General features: G+C 48.4%; 1 protein-coding gene across 1 annotated transcript in view; it reads left to right on the top strand.

Moving 5' to 3' along the window:
- Nucleotides 1-9,075: 9,075 nt before the first annotated feature.
- TUT4 (terminal uridylyl transferase 4) overlaps nucleotides 9,076-15,599 on the top strand; it is a 47,634-nt gene continuing 41,110 nt past the window's right edge. The window contains 1 exon segment of the mRNA XM_038760561.1: nucleotides 9,076-9,142. The gene's annotated coding sequence lies outside the window, so the exon portion shown is untranslated.

Genomic DNA, 15,599 nt, shown 5'->3' with positions numbered 1-15,599 from the left:
GGAGGGGCTCCGGAATCGTCCCACCAGAGTAGGCAGGCCAAGGGTACAGTGAGCGAGAGGAGCAGTGTGGCCTAGTGGAAAGAGCTCGGGCCTGGAGGCCGGAGGACTTGGGTCTAATCCCGGCACTATCACTTGTCAGATGGGTGACCCTGGGAAAGCCACTTACTTCTCTGGGCTTCAGTATCCTCATCTGTAAAATGGGGTTTCAATACCCATTCTCACTCTCCTCTAGGCTGCGAACCCCATGTAGGACAGGGATTGGGTTGGATCTGCTAGCTGTGTATCTACCCCAGCACCCAGAGCAGTACTTAGCACATGGTAAACTCTTAACATATACCACCATTATTATTAGAAGCCCAGATGAGCAATAGTGAGGGTCAATTGTGTGGACTCATGGGCCAAGCAGGAGGCTTTCCCAAGGATTCAGTCCCATGAGAAATATTCTGTCTGCATCAGTTCAGATTAATACTTTGGAGTCCTGCTGGGCTCCATTACAAGTCCCAGTACAAAACTTTACCCATTTCTACTAGTAAAGTAGAAATAGTGTTCATTAAGTGCCCGCTGTGAAAAAAGCACCATACTACAGCCCTGGAAAAGAAGTGCATGACTGAGATGTAGACATTGTCCCTTCACTGAGGAGGCTCGCAATCTGAGGGGAAGGAGAAAGGGGTTGGGGAGAGGCACATAAGGAAAATTGAAATATAAAAGACAAGAACTCAGTCCTCGAGAATGTAAGACCGTTGTGGGCAGGGAATGTGTCTCATATCAGTATACTGTATTCTCCCAAGGGCTTAGTATGGTGCTCTGCACACGGTAAGTGCTCAATAAATACGATTGATGATTTTGCCAGCTGTTTCTGTGCCAACCTGCTCCCTATACGTGGGTGTCCCTCGGGTTCTGTATTGAGTCCCTTTCTCTTCTTGGTTTACACTCAGTCCCCATAATTCAACTACCACCCCTCTGCGGAAGACTCCTAAATCTACCTCCATTGTTAATAAACTCTTTGTGGGCCAGGATCGTGTCCCTTCTTCGTTTTATATTCTGCAAGCACAAGAATGTAGGACACTGCTCCAAGTAGGTGCTCAGTGACTATCAGCACTACTAACTAGTCTGCCTCGCTAGTCTACATGTCTGCGTGGATGTGCCACCAGCCCTTCTAACTCAATACGGCTCAAACCGAACTCCTCCTCTCTCCCAAGGCCTCTCCTCCACCACAGTCAACACCCCCCTTCTCCCTGTCTCTAGAACGGCAAGCGGTGCTCAACTCCTCCCCGTTTCAGCCCCAAATCCAGTAAATCCTTCCTCCACAGCACTTTCAGGACCCACCCCTTCCTCTCCCCAAAATAGTTGGCCGGTGCAGACGTGACCCCTGGCCAGCTCAACGTAGCAGAGCAACTTTTCCTGTTATCGTGTCGGCTGAACGATTCCACAGGAGCGGATTCTTCAGGAGGCCCTTCAAGAGAAAGATTTCTCCCAAGGGATCCTTTCCCCAAGCAAGCAGGCAGGTGACCCTGCCAATGGGGAGGCACCACTGTCATCTTCGTAGTGCCTCAGTTACCTCACTTTTCTGTGCCTCATTTACCCACCTCTCCACAGGTCCAGGCACATGGAATATCCCCACCCTCTGAGGGGCTCGTCCGGCCTGGTCCGGCCTCAAACTGGGGGGGTGTCTTTCACTCAATCAATCAATCGTATTTATTGAGCGCTTACTGTGTGCAGAACACTGTACTAAGCGCTTGGGAAGTACAAGTTGGCAACATATAGAGACAGTCCCTACCCAACAGTGGGCTCACAGTCTAGAAGACTGATCTCGCACTTTATCCGTCGTCTGGAGCCCAAGTGGCAGTCCCTGACTAAACCCTCCCTTCCGCCGCTCCCACTCTCTTCTGCATCATCCTGACTTGCTTCCTTCACTCAATCCCTCGCCCAGCCCCACAGCACTTATGTCCATATCTGTCATTTATTGATCTCTATTAATGCCCGCCTCCCCCTCTAGACTGTAAGCTCATTGCGGGCAGGGAATGTGTCTGTTTATTGTTATACTGTAATCTCCCAAACGCTTAGGACAGTGCTCCGCACACAGTAAGCACTCAATAAACACGACTGAATGAATGGCCTTCCCAGGGCAAGGCTGGAGTCGAGTGGCCGGGGCATCCGTGAGCCCGGAACAGGGCTTGGCAAGGTGAAAATTGGCACGGAGAAGCAGCATGGTGTAGTGGATAGAGCATGGCCCTGGGAGTCAGAAGGTTATGGGTTCTAATCCTGACTCCGTCACTTGTCTGCTGTGTGACCTTGGGCAAATCACTTTACTTGTCTGGGCCTCAGTTCCCTCACCTGTTCAATGGGGATTGAGACTGTGAGCCCCACGTAGGACAGGGACTGTCCCTGGCACATAGAAAGTGCTTAGTAAATGCCATTATTATTATTCATTCATTCAATCATATTTATTGAGCACTTACTGTGTGCTGAGCACTGGACTAAGCGCTTGGGAAGTACAAGTCGGCAACACAGAGAGACGGTTCCTACCCAACACCGGGCTCACAGTCTAGAAGGGGGAGACAGACGACAAAACAAAACATGGAGATAGGTGTCAAAACAGAACAAACTTCTCTTGGACTTCCCAAGCGCTTAGTCCAGTGCTCTGCCCACAGTAAGCGCTCAATCAATACAACTGAATGAATGAATGGCCAACTTGTACTTCCCAAGGGCTTAGTCCAGTGCTCTGCACACAGTAAGCGCTCAATCAATACGATTGAATGAATGAATGGCCAACTTGTACTTCTCAAGCGCTTAGTCCAGTGCTCTGCACACAGTCAGCGCTCAGTCACCTGTCTCTATATGTTGCCAATTTGTACTTCCCAAGCGCTTAATACAGTGCTCTGCACATAGTAAGCGCTCAATAAATACGATTGATTGATGGATTGATTGAATGAATGAACGGCCAACTTGTACTTCCCAAGCGCTTAGTCCAGTGCTCTGCACACGGTAAGTGCCCAATCAATATAATTGAATGAATGAATGAATGGCCAACTTGTATGCACATATTAAGCACTTAATAAATGCCATCATTATTATTATTATTATTATTATTATTATTATTATTATTATTTCCAAGCGCTTAGTCCAGTGCTCTGCCCACAGTAAGCGCTCAATCAATACGATAGAATGAATGAATGGCCAACTTGTACTTCCCAAGCGCTTAGTCCAGTGCTCTGTACACAGTAAGCGCTCAATCAATACGACTGAATGAATGAATGGCCAACTTGTACTTCCCAAGGGCTTAGTCCAGTGCTCTGCATACAGTCAGCGCTCAATCAATACGATTGAATGACTGAATGACTGAATGAAGGCCAACTTGTACTTCCCAAGCGCTGAGTCCAGTGCTCTGCCCACGGTCAGCGCTCAATCAATACGATTGAATGAATGAATGACGAGCCCCACCAGGCCCACCCCCACCCCCCCGACAGGCCTCGCGCCGCGCCCCGGCCTCAGGCGGCCGCGGTGGGGGGAGGGAAGGGGGGAGGGAGGGAGGGAGAAGGGAAGGAGGGGGGGAGGGGGGGAGGGGGGGAGGGAAGGAGGGAGGGAGGGGGGGGGGAGGGAAGGAGGGAGGGGAGGGGGTGTCCTCGCGCACGGCCCCGCCACCGCGCGCCACCCCGCCCCGGCTCGGTCATTCATTCATTCGATCGTATTTATTGAGCGCCTACTGTGTGCACAGCGCTGGACTAAGCGCTTGGGAAGTCCAAGTTGGCAACCTAGAGAGACGGTCCCTACCCAACCCCGGGCTCACAGTCCAGAAGGGGGAGACAGACGACAAAACAAAGCATGGAGACGAGTGTCAAAATCGTCAGAACAAACTTCTCTTGGACTTCCCAAGCACTTAGTCCAGTGCTCTGCACACAATAAGTGCTCAATCAATACTATTGAATGAATGAATGGCCAACTTGTACTTCCCAAGGGCTTAGCCCAGTGCTCTGCACACAGTCAGCGCTCAATCAATACGATTGAATGAATGAATGAATGAACGGCCAACTTGTACTTCTCAAGGGCTTAGTCCGGTCCTCTGCACACAGTCAGCGCTCGATCAATAGGATTGAATGAATGAACCACTGAATGAAGGCCAACTTGTACTTCCTAAGCGCGTAGTCCAGTGCTCTGCCCACGGCCAGCGCTCAATCAATTTGATCGAATGAATGAACGACTGAAGGAAGGCCAACTTGTACTTCCCAAGCACTTAGTCCAGTGCTCTGTCCACAGTGAGCGCTCAATCAATACGATCGAATGAATGAATGACTGAAGGCCAACTTGTACTTCCCAAGCGCTTAGTCCAGTGCTCTGCCCACAGTAAGCGCTCATTCAATACGATTGAATGAATGAACGACTGAATGAAGGCCAACTTGTACTTCCCAAGCACTTAGTCCAGTGCTCTGCACACAGTCAGTGCTCGATCAATAGGATTGAATGAATGAACCACTGAATGAAGGCCAACTTGTACTTCCCAAGCGCGTAGTCCAGTGCTCTGCCCACGGCCAGCGCTCAATCAATTTGATCGAATGAATGAACGACTGAAGGAAGGCCAACTTGTACTTCCCAAGCACTTAGTCCAGTGCTCTGTCCACAGTGAGCGCTCAATCAATACGATCGAATGAATGAATGACTGAAGGCCAACTTGTACTTCCCAAGCGCTTAGTCCAGTGCTCTGCCCACAGTAAGCGCTCATTCAATACGATTGAATGAATGAACGACTGAATGAAGGCCAACTTGTACTTCCCAAGCGCTTAGTCCAGTGCTCTGCCCACAGTAAGCGCTCATTCAATACGATTGAATGAATGAACGACTGAATGAAGGCCAACTTGTACTTCCCAAGCGCTTAGTCCAGTGCTCTGCCCACAGTAAGCGCTCAATCAATACGATTGAATGAATGAACGACTGAATGACGGCCAACTTGTACCTCCCAAGCGCTTAGTCCAGTGCTCTGCCCACAGTAAGCGCTCAATCAATACGATTGAATGAATGAATGACGAGCCCCACCAGGCCCACCCCCACCCCCCCGGCCGGCCTCGCGCCGCGCCCCGGCCTCAGGCGGCCGCGGTGGGGGGAGGGGAGAGGAGGGAGGGAGGGGTGTCCTCGCGCACGGCCCCGCCCCAGCTCTGTCACTCATTCATTCGATCGTATTGACTGAGCGCTTACTGTGTGCAGAGCACCGGACTAAGCGCTTGGGAAGTCCAAGTCGGCAACATAGAAAGACGGCTCCTACCCAACAACGGGCTCACGGTCTAGAAGGGGGAGACAGACGACAAGACAAAGCATGGAGACAAGTGTCAAAATCGTCAGAACTTCCCAAGCGCTTAGTCCAGTGCTCGGCACACAGTCAGCGCTTAATCAATACGACTGAATCAATGAATGACCAACTTGTACTTCTCAAGCGCTTAGTCCAGTGCTCTGCCCACTGTAAGCGCTCAATCAATACGATTGAATGAATGAATGAATGAATGGCCAACATGGACTTCCCAAGCGCTTAGTCCAGTGCTCTGCACACAGTCAGCGCTTAATCAATACGACTGACTGAAATGAATGAATGAATGGCCAACATGGACTTCCCAAGCGCTTAGTCCAGTGCTCTGCACACAGTCAGCGCTTAATCAATACGACTGAATGAATGAATGAAGTGGCCAACTTGTACTTCTCAGGCGCTAGTCCAGTGCTCTGCACACAGTAAGCGCTCAATCAACATGAATGAATGAATGAATGAATGAATGACCAACATGGACTTCCCAAGCGCTTAGTTCCGAGTGCTCTGCACACAGTCAGCGCTTAATCAATAACGATCGAATGAATGAATGAATGAATGGCCAACTTGTACTTCCCAAGCGCGTAGTCCGGTGCTCTGCCCACAGTCAACTTGTACTTCTCAAGCGCTTAGTCCAGTGCTCTGCCCACGGTAAGCGCTCAATCAATACGATTGAATGAATGAATGAACGGCCAATTTGTACTTCCCAAGCGCTTAGTCCAGTGCTCTGCACACAGTAAGCGCTCAATCAATACGATCGAGTGAATGAATGAATAAATGAATGAATCTCCAACTTGTACTTCCCAAGCGCTTAGTCCAGTGCTCTGCCCACGGTAAGCGCTCAATCAGTACGATTGAATGAATGAATAAATGAATGAATGGCCAACTTGTACTTCCCAAGGGCTTAGCCCAGTGCTCTGCACACAGTCAGTGCTCAATCAATACGATTGAATGAATGAATGAATGAACGGCCAACTTGTACTTCTCAAGGGCTTAGTCCGTCCTCTGCACACAGTCAGCGCTCGATCAATACGATTGAATGAATGACTGACTGAATGAAGGCCAACTTGGATTTCCCAAGCGCTGGGTCCAGTGCTCCGCCCACAGTCAGGGCTCGATCAATACGATTGAATGAATGAATGACTGACTGAATGAAGGCCAACTTGGATTTCCCAAGCGCTGGGTCCAGTGCTCCGCCCACAGTCAGGGCTCGATCAATACGATTGAATGAATGAATGACTGACTGAATGAAGGCCAACTTGGATTTCCCAAGCGCTGGGTCCAGTGCTCTGCCCACAGTCAGGGCTCGATCAATACGATTGAATGAATGAATGACTGAATGAAGGCCAACTTGGATTTCCCAAGCGCTGGGTCCAGTGCTCCGCCCACAGTCAGGGCTCGATCAATACGATTGAATGAATGACTGACTGAATGAAGGCCAACTTGGATTTCCCAAGCGCTGGGTCCAGTGCTCCGCCCACAGTCAGGGCTCGATCAATACGATTGAATGAATGAATGACTGAATGAAGGCCAACTTGGATTTCCCAAGCGCTGGGTCCAGTGCTCCGCCCACAGTCAGGGCTCGATCAATACGATTGAATGAATGAATGACCTGACTGAATGAAGGCCAACTTGGGATTTCCCAAGCGCTGGGTCCAGTGCTCCGCCCACAGTCAGGGCTCGATTCAATACGATTGAATGAATGAATGACTGAATGAAGGCCAACTTGGATTTCCAAGCGCTGGGTCACAGTGCTCCGCCCACAGTCAGGGCTCGATCAATACGATTGAATGAATGAATGAATGACTGAATGAAGGCCAACTTGGGTTTCCCAAGCGCTGGGTCCAGTGCTCCGCCCACAGTCAGGGCTCGATCAATACGATTGAATGAATGAATGACTGAATGAAGGGCCAACTTGGATTTCCCAAGCGCTGGGTCCAGTGCTCCGCCCCACAGTCAGGGCTCGATCAATACGATTGAATGAATGAATGACTGACTGAATGAAGGCCAACTTGGGTTTTCCCAAGCGCTGGGTCCAGTGCTCCGCCCACAGTCAGGGCTCGATCAATACGATTGAATGAATGAATGAATGAACTGAATGAAGGCCAACTTGGGTTTCCCAAGCGCTGGTCCAGTGCTCCGCCCACAGTCAGGGCTCGATCAATACGATTGAATGAATGAATGACTGAATGAAGGCCAACTTGGATTTCCCAAGCGCTGAGGTCCAGTGCTCCGCCCACAGTCAGGGCTCGATCAATACGATTGAATGAATGAATGACTGACTGAATGAAGGCCAACTTGGGTTTCCCAAGCGCTGGGTCCAGTGCTCCGCCCACAGTCAGGGCTCGATCAATACGATTGAATGAATGACTGACTGAATGAAGGCCAACTTGGATTTCCCAAGCGCTGGGTCCAGTGCTCCGCCCACAGTCAGGGCTCGATCAATACGATTGAATGAATGAATGACTGACTGAATGAAGGCCAACTTGGACTTCCCAAGCGCTGGGTCCAGTGCTCCGCCCACAGTCAGGGCTCGATCAATACGATTGAATGAATGAATGACTGACTGAATGAAGGCCAACTTGGATTTCCCAAGCGCTGGGTCCAGTGCTCTGCCCAGAGTCAGGGCTCGATCAATACGATTGAATGAATGAATGACTGACTGAATGAAGGCCAACTTGGATTTCCCAAGCGCTGGGTCCAGTGCTCTGCCCACAGTCAGGGCTCGATCAATACGATTGAATGAATGAATGACTGACTGAATGAAGGCCAACTTGGATTTCCCAAGCGCTGGGTCCAGTGCTCCTGCCCACAGTCAGGGCTCGATCAATACGATTGAATGAATGAATGACTGACTGAATGAAGGCCAACTTGGATTTCCCAAGCGCTGGGTCCAGTGCTCCGCCCACAGTCAGGGCTCGATCAATACGATTGAATGAATGAATGACTGACTGAATGAAGGCCAACTTGGAATTCACAAGCGCTGGGTCCAGTGCTCTGCCCACAGTCAGGGCTCCGATCAATACGATTGAATGAATGAATGACTGACTGAATGAAGGCCAACTTGGATTTCCCAAGCGCTGGGTCCAGTGCTCTGCCCACAGTCAGGGCTCGATCAATACGATTGAATGAATGAATGACTGACTGAATGAAGGCCAACTTGGATTTCCCAAGCGCTGGGTCCAGTGCTCTGCCCACAGTCAGGGCTCGATCAATACGATTCAATGAATGAATGACTGACTGAATGAAGGCCAACTTGGATTTCCCAAGCGCTGGGTCCAGTGCTCCGCCCACAGTCAGGGCTCGATCAATACGATTGAATGAATGAATGACTGAATGAAGGCCAACTTGGACTTCCCTAGCGCTTAGCCCAGTGCTCTGCACACGGTCAGCGCTCGATCAATACGGTTGAATGAATGACTGAATGACGAGCCCCACCAGGCCCACCCCCCCGCGCCCCCTGCCGGCCTGGCGCCGCGTCCCCGGGCGGGGGGGGGGAGGGAGGGGTGCCCTCGCGCACGGCCCCGCCGCCGCGCGCCACCGCGCCCCGGCTCGGTCATTCATTCATTCATTCATTCATTCATTCGATCGTATTGATTGAGCGCTTACTGTGTGCGGAGCGCTGGACTAAGCTCTGCCCGGCCCCCCCCACCCGCCCCGCGCGCGTATTCCCCCGGCCCCCCCCCGCCTTCCCTCCCCCCCAGAATGCACCGCGCGGCGCGGCGGCGGCGGCGGCCATGGCGGCCCAGTCCTGAGGTGGTGGCGTCGGGGCCTGAGGCGGCGGCGGCGGCGGCGGCCGAGCGCGGCCATGAGGAGCCGCGGCGCGCGCCTGTAGCCCCGCCGGACCGGCACCAGGTACCGGACCGACGGGCGGACCGACGGGCGGGCGGGCGGGCGGGCGGACCGACGGACGGGAGTCCGCCCCGGGGAGGCCGTGCGGCCCCGGCCCGCCCCAGCCGCCCCCCGCCGGGGATTGTCCCCCTCAGCGCCAAGGGCCGCGGGGGGCGGCGGACCCCCATCCCGGCTGCCCGGAGGCGGAGGGGAGCGGAGGGCCGGGCCGGGCCGGGCCCGTCAACCAATCAATCACTCAATCGTATTGATTGAGCGCTTACTGTGTGCAGAGCACTGGACTAAGCGCTTGGGAAGTCCAAGTCGGCAACCTAGAGAGACGGTCCCTACCCAACAGCGGGCTCACAGTCTAGAAGGGGGAGGCAGACAACAAAACCAAACATACCGACTAAATAAAATAGAATAATCAATCAATCAATTGTATTTATTGAGCGCTAACTGTGTGCAGAGCACTGGGCTAAGCACTTGGGAAGGCCAAGTTGGCAACATCTAGAGACGGTCCCTACCCAACAGTGGGCTCACAGTCTAGAAGGGGGAGACAGACAACAAAACCAAACATACTGACAGAATAAAATAAATAGGATATGTACAAGTAAAGATATGTACAAGTGAAATAAATCAATAGAGTAATAAATATGTACAAACATGTATGCATATATATCGTTTCTCATCCACATACGTATACATCTCGTTTCTCATCTCCCCGCTCCCCTCTCTCCTCTCCCTGCTCCCCTCTCTCGTCTATCAATCAATCAAAAGTATTTATTGAGCGCTTACTGTGTGCAGAGCGCTGGACTAAGCGCTTGGGAAGTCCAGGTTGGCAACACATAGAGACGGTCCCTACCCAACAGTGGGGCTCACAGTCTAGAAGGGGGGGACAGAGAACAAAACCAAACATATTAACAAAATAAATAGAATAGGTATGTACAAGATAAATAAGTAAATACAGAAATAAATATGTACAAACATATGCATATATATCGTTTCTCATCTACATACATATACACAATAATATAGTAGATATGTACAAGATAAATAAGTAAATACAGAAATAAATATGTACAAACATATGCATATATATCGTTTCTCATCTACATACATATACATCTTGTTTCTCATCTCCCCTCTCCGCTCCCCTCTCTCAATCAATCGTATTTATTGAGCGCTTACTGTGTGCAGAGCACTGGGCTAAGCGCTTGGGAAGTCCAAGTTGGCAACGTATAGAGACGGTCCCTACCCAACAGTGGGCTCACAGTCTAGAAGGGGGAGACAGAACAAAACCAAACATACTAACAAAATAAATAGAATAGATAGGTACAAGTAAATAAACAGAGTAATAAATATGGGCGAGAGATCAGGGGTGAGATAGATGAGAACGAGGAACAGTGAGAAGGATGGCATTAGTGGAGCAAATTGTTCCGGTTGCGTTGGGGCAATGTGATTGCCCGCGTTAAAGCCCCGGGGGCATCGGGCCGGACCACGGGATCCGGGACCCCCCCCCCCCCCACACACACACTTTCTCTCAGAGAAGTAGCGTGGCTCGCTGGAAACAGCCCGGGCTCATGGGTTCAAACCCTGCCTCCGACAATTGGCAGCCGGGTGACTTTGGCCAAGTCACTTCACTTCTCTGGGCCTCAGTTCCCTCAGCTGTAAAAGGGGGATGAAGACTGTGAGCGCGCCCCCCCCCCCCCCCCCCCGCCGTGGGACAACCTGATCATCTTGTAACCTCCCCAGCGCTTAGAACAGTGCTTTGCACATAGTAAGCGCTCAACAAATGCCATCATTGTTATTATTAAGCACTGGGTCATGGGTTCAAATCCCGTTTCCGCCGTGTGACTTGGGGCAAGTCACTTCTCTGGGCCTCAGTCACTTCATCCGTAAAATGGGGGTGAAGACTGTGAGCCCCCCCACCGTGGGACAGCCTGATCCCCTTGTAACCTCCCCAGTGCTTTTAACAGTGTTTTGCACTTAGTAAGTGCTTAACAAATGCCATCATTATTATTATTAAGCACTGGGTCATGGGTTCAAATCCCGTCTCCGCCACCCGTCCGCCGTGAGACTTTGGGCAAGTCACTTCTCTGGGCCTTAGTCACTTCATCCGTAAAATGGGGGTGAAGATGGTGAGGCCCCCCCCCCCCACCGTGGGGCAACCCGATCACCTTGTAACCTCCCCAGCGCTTAGAACAGTGCTTTGCACTTAGTAAGCGCTTAATAAATGCCATTATTATTATTATTATCAGGCCCCCCGACCACTTACCTCGCATGGACCCAGCTGACCACCGGCAGGGACCTCCTCCTCCTCCTCTTTCCAACATTTTCCTCCAGCTGTCCATTGCTGAGAACAGGGCTTTGCACATAGTAAGCACTTAATAAATGCCATCATTATTTTTAACTGTAGAAACGAAATGTGGAACCCTCCCAAAGACCAACCCCCCGAAACAGAGCAGATTCTCAATTCCGTTTTAAAAGTTAGATCCCTCCCTTCAAAGCCCTACTGAGAGCTCACCTCCTCCAGGAGGCCTTCCCAGACTGAGCCCCTTCCTTCCTCTCCCCCTCATCCCCCACATCTTACCTCCTTTCCTTCCCCACAGCACCTGCATATATGTATATATGTTTGTACATATTTATTACTCTATTTATTTATTTATTTATTTTACTTGTACCTATCTATTCTTTTTTATTTTGTTAGTATGTTTGGTTTTGTTCTCTGTCTCCCCCTTCTAGACTGTGAGCCCACTGTTGGGTAGGGACTGTCTCTGTATGTTGCCAGCTTGTACTTCCCAAGCGCTTAGTACAGTGCTCTGCACACAGTAAGCTCTCAATAAATACGATTGATTGATTGATCCCTGAAAGCTGGTGAAGGTTAGGGTGAGTTGTTTTGTTTATTTCATTTCGTTTCTGGGTCGGGGTTTTGTTTTTCCACTGTTCTTGGCTGGCAGCTTCGGCCTTGTAGACGTGGGTTGAGGGGAATCCTGAAGAGTCTCTAAATACACTTGCATAAAACTTCTGTCCTGAAAACCTGTTCCCCCAGATTGCACCATAGCGTAGTGTGGTCATACCTTTTCATACGTGAGAGACGACAGATTTCGAGAACTGCCGTAATGGTTAGTCAGTAGTATTCATTCTCTCCAAGTACGCGGCCTGTAAAAGCAGTGCTCTGATTAAATCTTTTAAACTTACCTTGTAGGAAAGTTCAGTTCTTATACAAGGTTAATGAAATCCCAAATGGGTAAACGTTGATTTCAATAAAAAGTAGCTATATATAAATATGCATATGGATACAGTTCAGCTTCCCCACCGTTTGCCATCCAGTTATTGCAGTGAGGAAATGCAAAGGAATCGAGAAATGAAACTTAAGAAAAATAGCTTATCAAAAGTGAAAGTGATGGATTTATCAAATGACTAAATCTAGGTACATCGTGTAAATAATCACGATAATTACGGGATTGGGTGAGCGCTTACTATGTACCACACACTCAGTTAAGCAGTGGGGTAGGTAAAAGTTAAATCAGGTAGGTCACAGCACCTGGTCCCCAACAGGGCTCGTAGGAGGAAGAACAGATAGTTCATTTTCATTTTCCGGATGAGGAAATTGAGGCACAGAGAAATTAATTTGTCCAGATTCACAGCAGGCAAGTGGCAAACTGAGACACAGAGAAAGTAAGTGATCTGCCCAAGGTTTCACAGCAGGCAAGTGGCCGAGCTAGGATTAGAACTCTATTTTGCTAGGCCATGCTGCTCCCCCTCGTCCCCCTCTCCATCCCCCCCATCTTACCTCCTTCCCTTCCCCACAGCACCTGTATATATGTTTGTACATGTTTATTACTCTGTTTATTTATTTTACTTGTACATATCTATTCTATTTATTTTATTTTGTTAGTATGTTTGGTTTTGTTCTCTGTCTCCCCCTTTTAGACTGTGAGCCCACTGCTGGGTAGGGACTGTCTCTATATGTTACCAACTTGTACTTCCCAAGCGCTTAGTACAGTGCTCTACACACAGTAAGCGCTCAGTAAATACGATTGATGATGTTGATGATGATGCTCCCCCAGAAAAAGAGGGCCTGTTTAAGCTTTTTCATTTTAATAACCGAAAATGATAACGTATGTAAATCGAACAGTTGTAAGAGAAGCAGCGTGGCCTAATGGATCGAGAACGGGCCGGAGAGGCAGGAGCACCAGAGCTCTAATCCTGGCTCAGCCATCAATCAATCAATCAATCAATCGTATTGAGCGCTTACTGTGTGCAGAGCACTGTACTAAGCACTTGGGAAGTACAAGTTGGCAACATATAGAGACAGTGCCTACCCAACAGTGGGCTCACAGTCTAAAAGGGGGAGCCATATGTCTGTTACGTGACCTTGGGCAAGTCACTTAACTTCTCTGTGCCTCAGTTACCTCACCTGTACAATGGGGATTCAGACTGTGAGCTCCATGTGGGGACAGGGACCGCGTCCAACTTGATTAGTCTGCACCTATCCCAGCACTTAGAACAGTGCTCGTCTCAGAGTAAGTGCTTAACAAATACCATCATTATTATTATTATTATAACCCAGCACTGTTGATGTTTAATGGCACAGTGAATTACTTTTAGCTCAATGTTTCGGTTTTGTCCGAAACCATGGAAATTGTATTTATTTTTGTAATCCAGGTCCCAGATTTAAAGGTATGAAATAATCTAATCAATTGGGGAGCTAAATTTACTTCTATTTTGAATTGTTTATTCTTTTTAGAGTGCAACACAAAATCATCGCTATTGTAAAGCACCTGTAATGTAAAGTAATGCTGAATCTTAAAAGCATTTTATTAGTCTCAGCAATCTGACAACTTTATAGCATTTTTTCCATTTCTACTGTAAATTCTAGTTAGGAAAAAAAAATTAAGCCTTCAATATATTTACAGAATGTCAGATCTGAGTCAGGGGGTAGGGTAAGATGTCAGTTATTGTCTCTCCAGAATCTTTCCACTTTTTGAGAAAGCATGTTCCAATATTTTACATTTATGTCAATTATACATGGTTATCCTCTTTAAAAAAATGCTATGGAGCATAAAATTGATTACAGTGTTTTTTTGATATGTAAGTGTTGTATGTTGGTGGATAAGTTGAGGCTACTCTGGCAGATAAAAACATAATTCTGCAACAAAATGCAGAGTAATTATAAAATTACCATATGGCAGGGTTTAAAGAGAGAAGAAAGGGAATACAGTAATTCATGATGTGCTGTGTGGATTTAATTCTCGAACCTCCAAGTTTTACTTGAGCAGTAAACTACTGGACCACGTTGCCATATAAGAGTTTTGGAAAACTGCATCATTTACTATAAAATCCACTATTTAATAGGCAAGTGTAAAGGTGAAAATTCCCATTTTTTTCCCCAACACTGTACTCGGGTAACTTCTTTAAAATACCTCAGGCGTGTTAAAAATAATCGTTTGATTTTTTAGTCGTGTAGTGCTCTAAACACCAAGTAACTATTGCTTTTCATTTGCAAGGAAAGAATAATACCTTGAGATCCACAGACTTGACCGGCCGGAGTTGAAAGTGCTCCCACATCTGTTTTCTCACCTCTCCTCACATTTCTGCCCAATTGAAGTCGTTTTTCTCAAGCTCTCCCTTTCCAGGTGGGAGGATTGAGGCACCGCCAGGTTGTGGAACTGCCCAAGGTCACAGAGTCAGCATTAGAACAAAGTCTTTTGACTCCCATGTCCAGTCTTCAAAGGCGTGTTAAAACTGAATTGAAAAAGAAAAACGTCATGGCTGAAACAGCAGTACTAGAAGGACAACACAAAAAATGGGTTGAAATAATTTCATTCCTGTGTGGCTCAACCCTCACTTACTCGTAAAATGGAAATTTTTTTTCCAGTATCTTTTCAGTGTACCTGTGCATATTCACCAGCCTCCAGGGAAACCTTTAAAGTTCTTAGAATAATGAGAACTGTTTTAGAAACAAGTCTTTTCATTCTAGAAAGCAAATGTGCCTTTTTCCATTTAAACTATTGATAGAAAGGAGAGGGCTCTACCAGGTACTGAATGCTGAACGCTGATCTTTCATATATATAGGGTTAGAAAGGGCAGAAAAACAGTGTGCTTTTATTGGCATTAAATTGCATTTTCATAGTAAATTAAAAGGGGTGGCTATCCTGAAGGAAATATATAAAAAAAGTGTAGCCACAGGTGAGAGGAATACCCAGTTTTAAATCCATGGTACCACTCGTTAGGGGAGGTCAGAGCCAGTGTCAGATTTGCCACGATCAATCAATCAACCGACCAGTGGTATTTACTGAGCTCTTACCGTGTGCAGAACACTGGACTTAGCACTTTGCATTTGTTTGTGACGCCCCGTCGCCAAACAGTGAAATGTACAAACTCTCGAAAGGATTGATTGATTTAAAAAAAACAAACACATTTTGTGTCCGGAGACTGACCTTTCATTATTTAAATGGTATAGAATCTGTGTATCGCC

This window comes from Tachyglossus aculeatus, chromosome 18, assembly GCF_015852505.1.
Source record: "Tachyglossus aculeatus isolate mTacAcu1 chromosome 18, mTacAcu1.pri, whole genome shotgun sequence".
In the NCBI taxonomy this organism is placed as follows: domain Eukaryota; kingdom Metazoa; phylum Chordata; class Mammalia; order Monotremata; family Tachyglossidae; genus Tachyglossus; species Tachyglossus aculeatus.
Note: the sequence above shows the minus strand (reverse complement) of the source record. Positions and strands in the feature narration are given on the sequence as shown.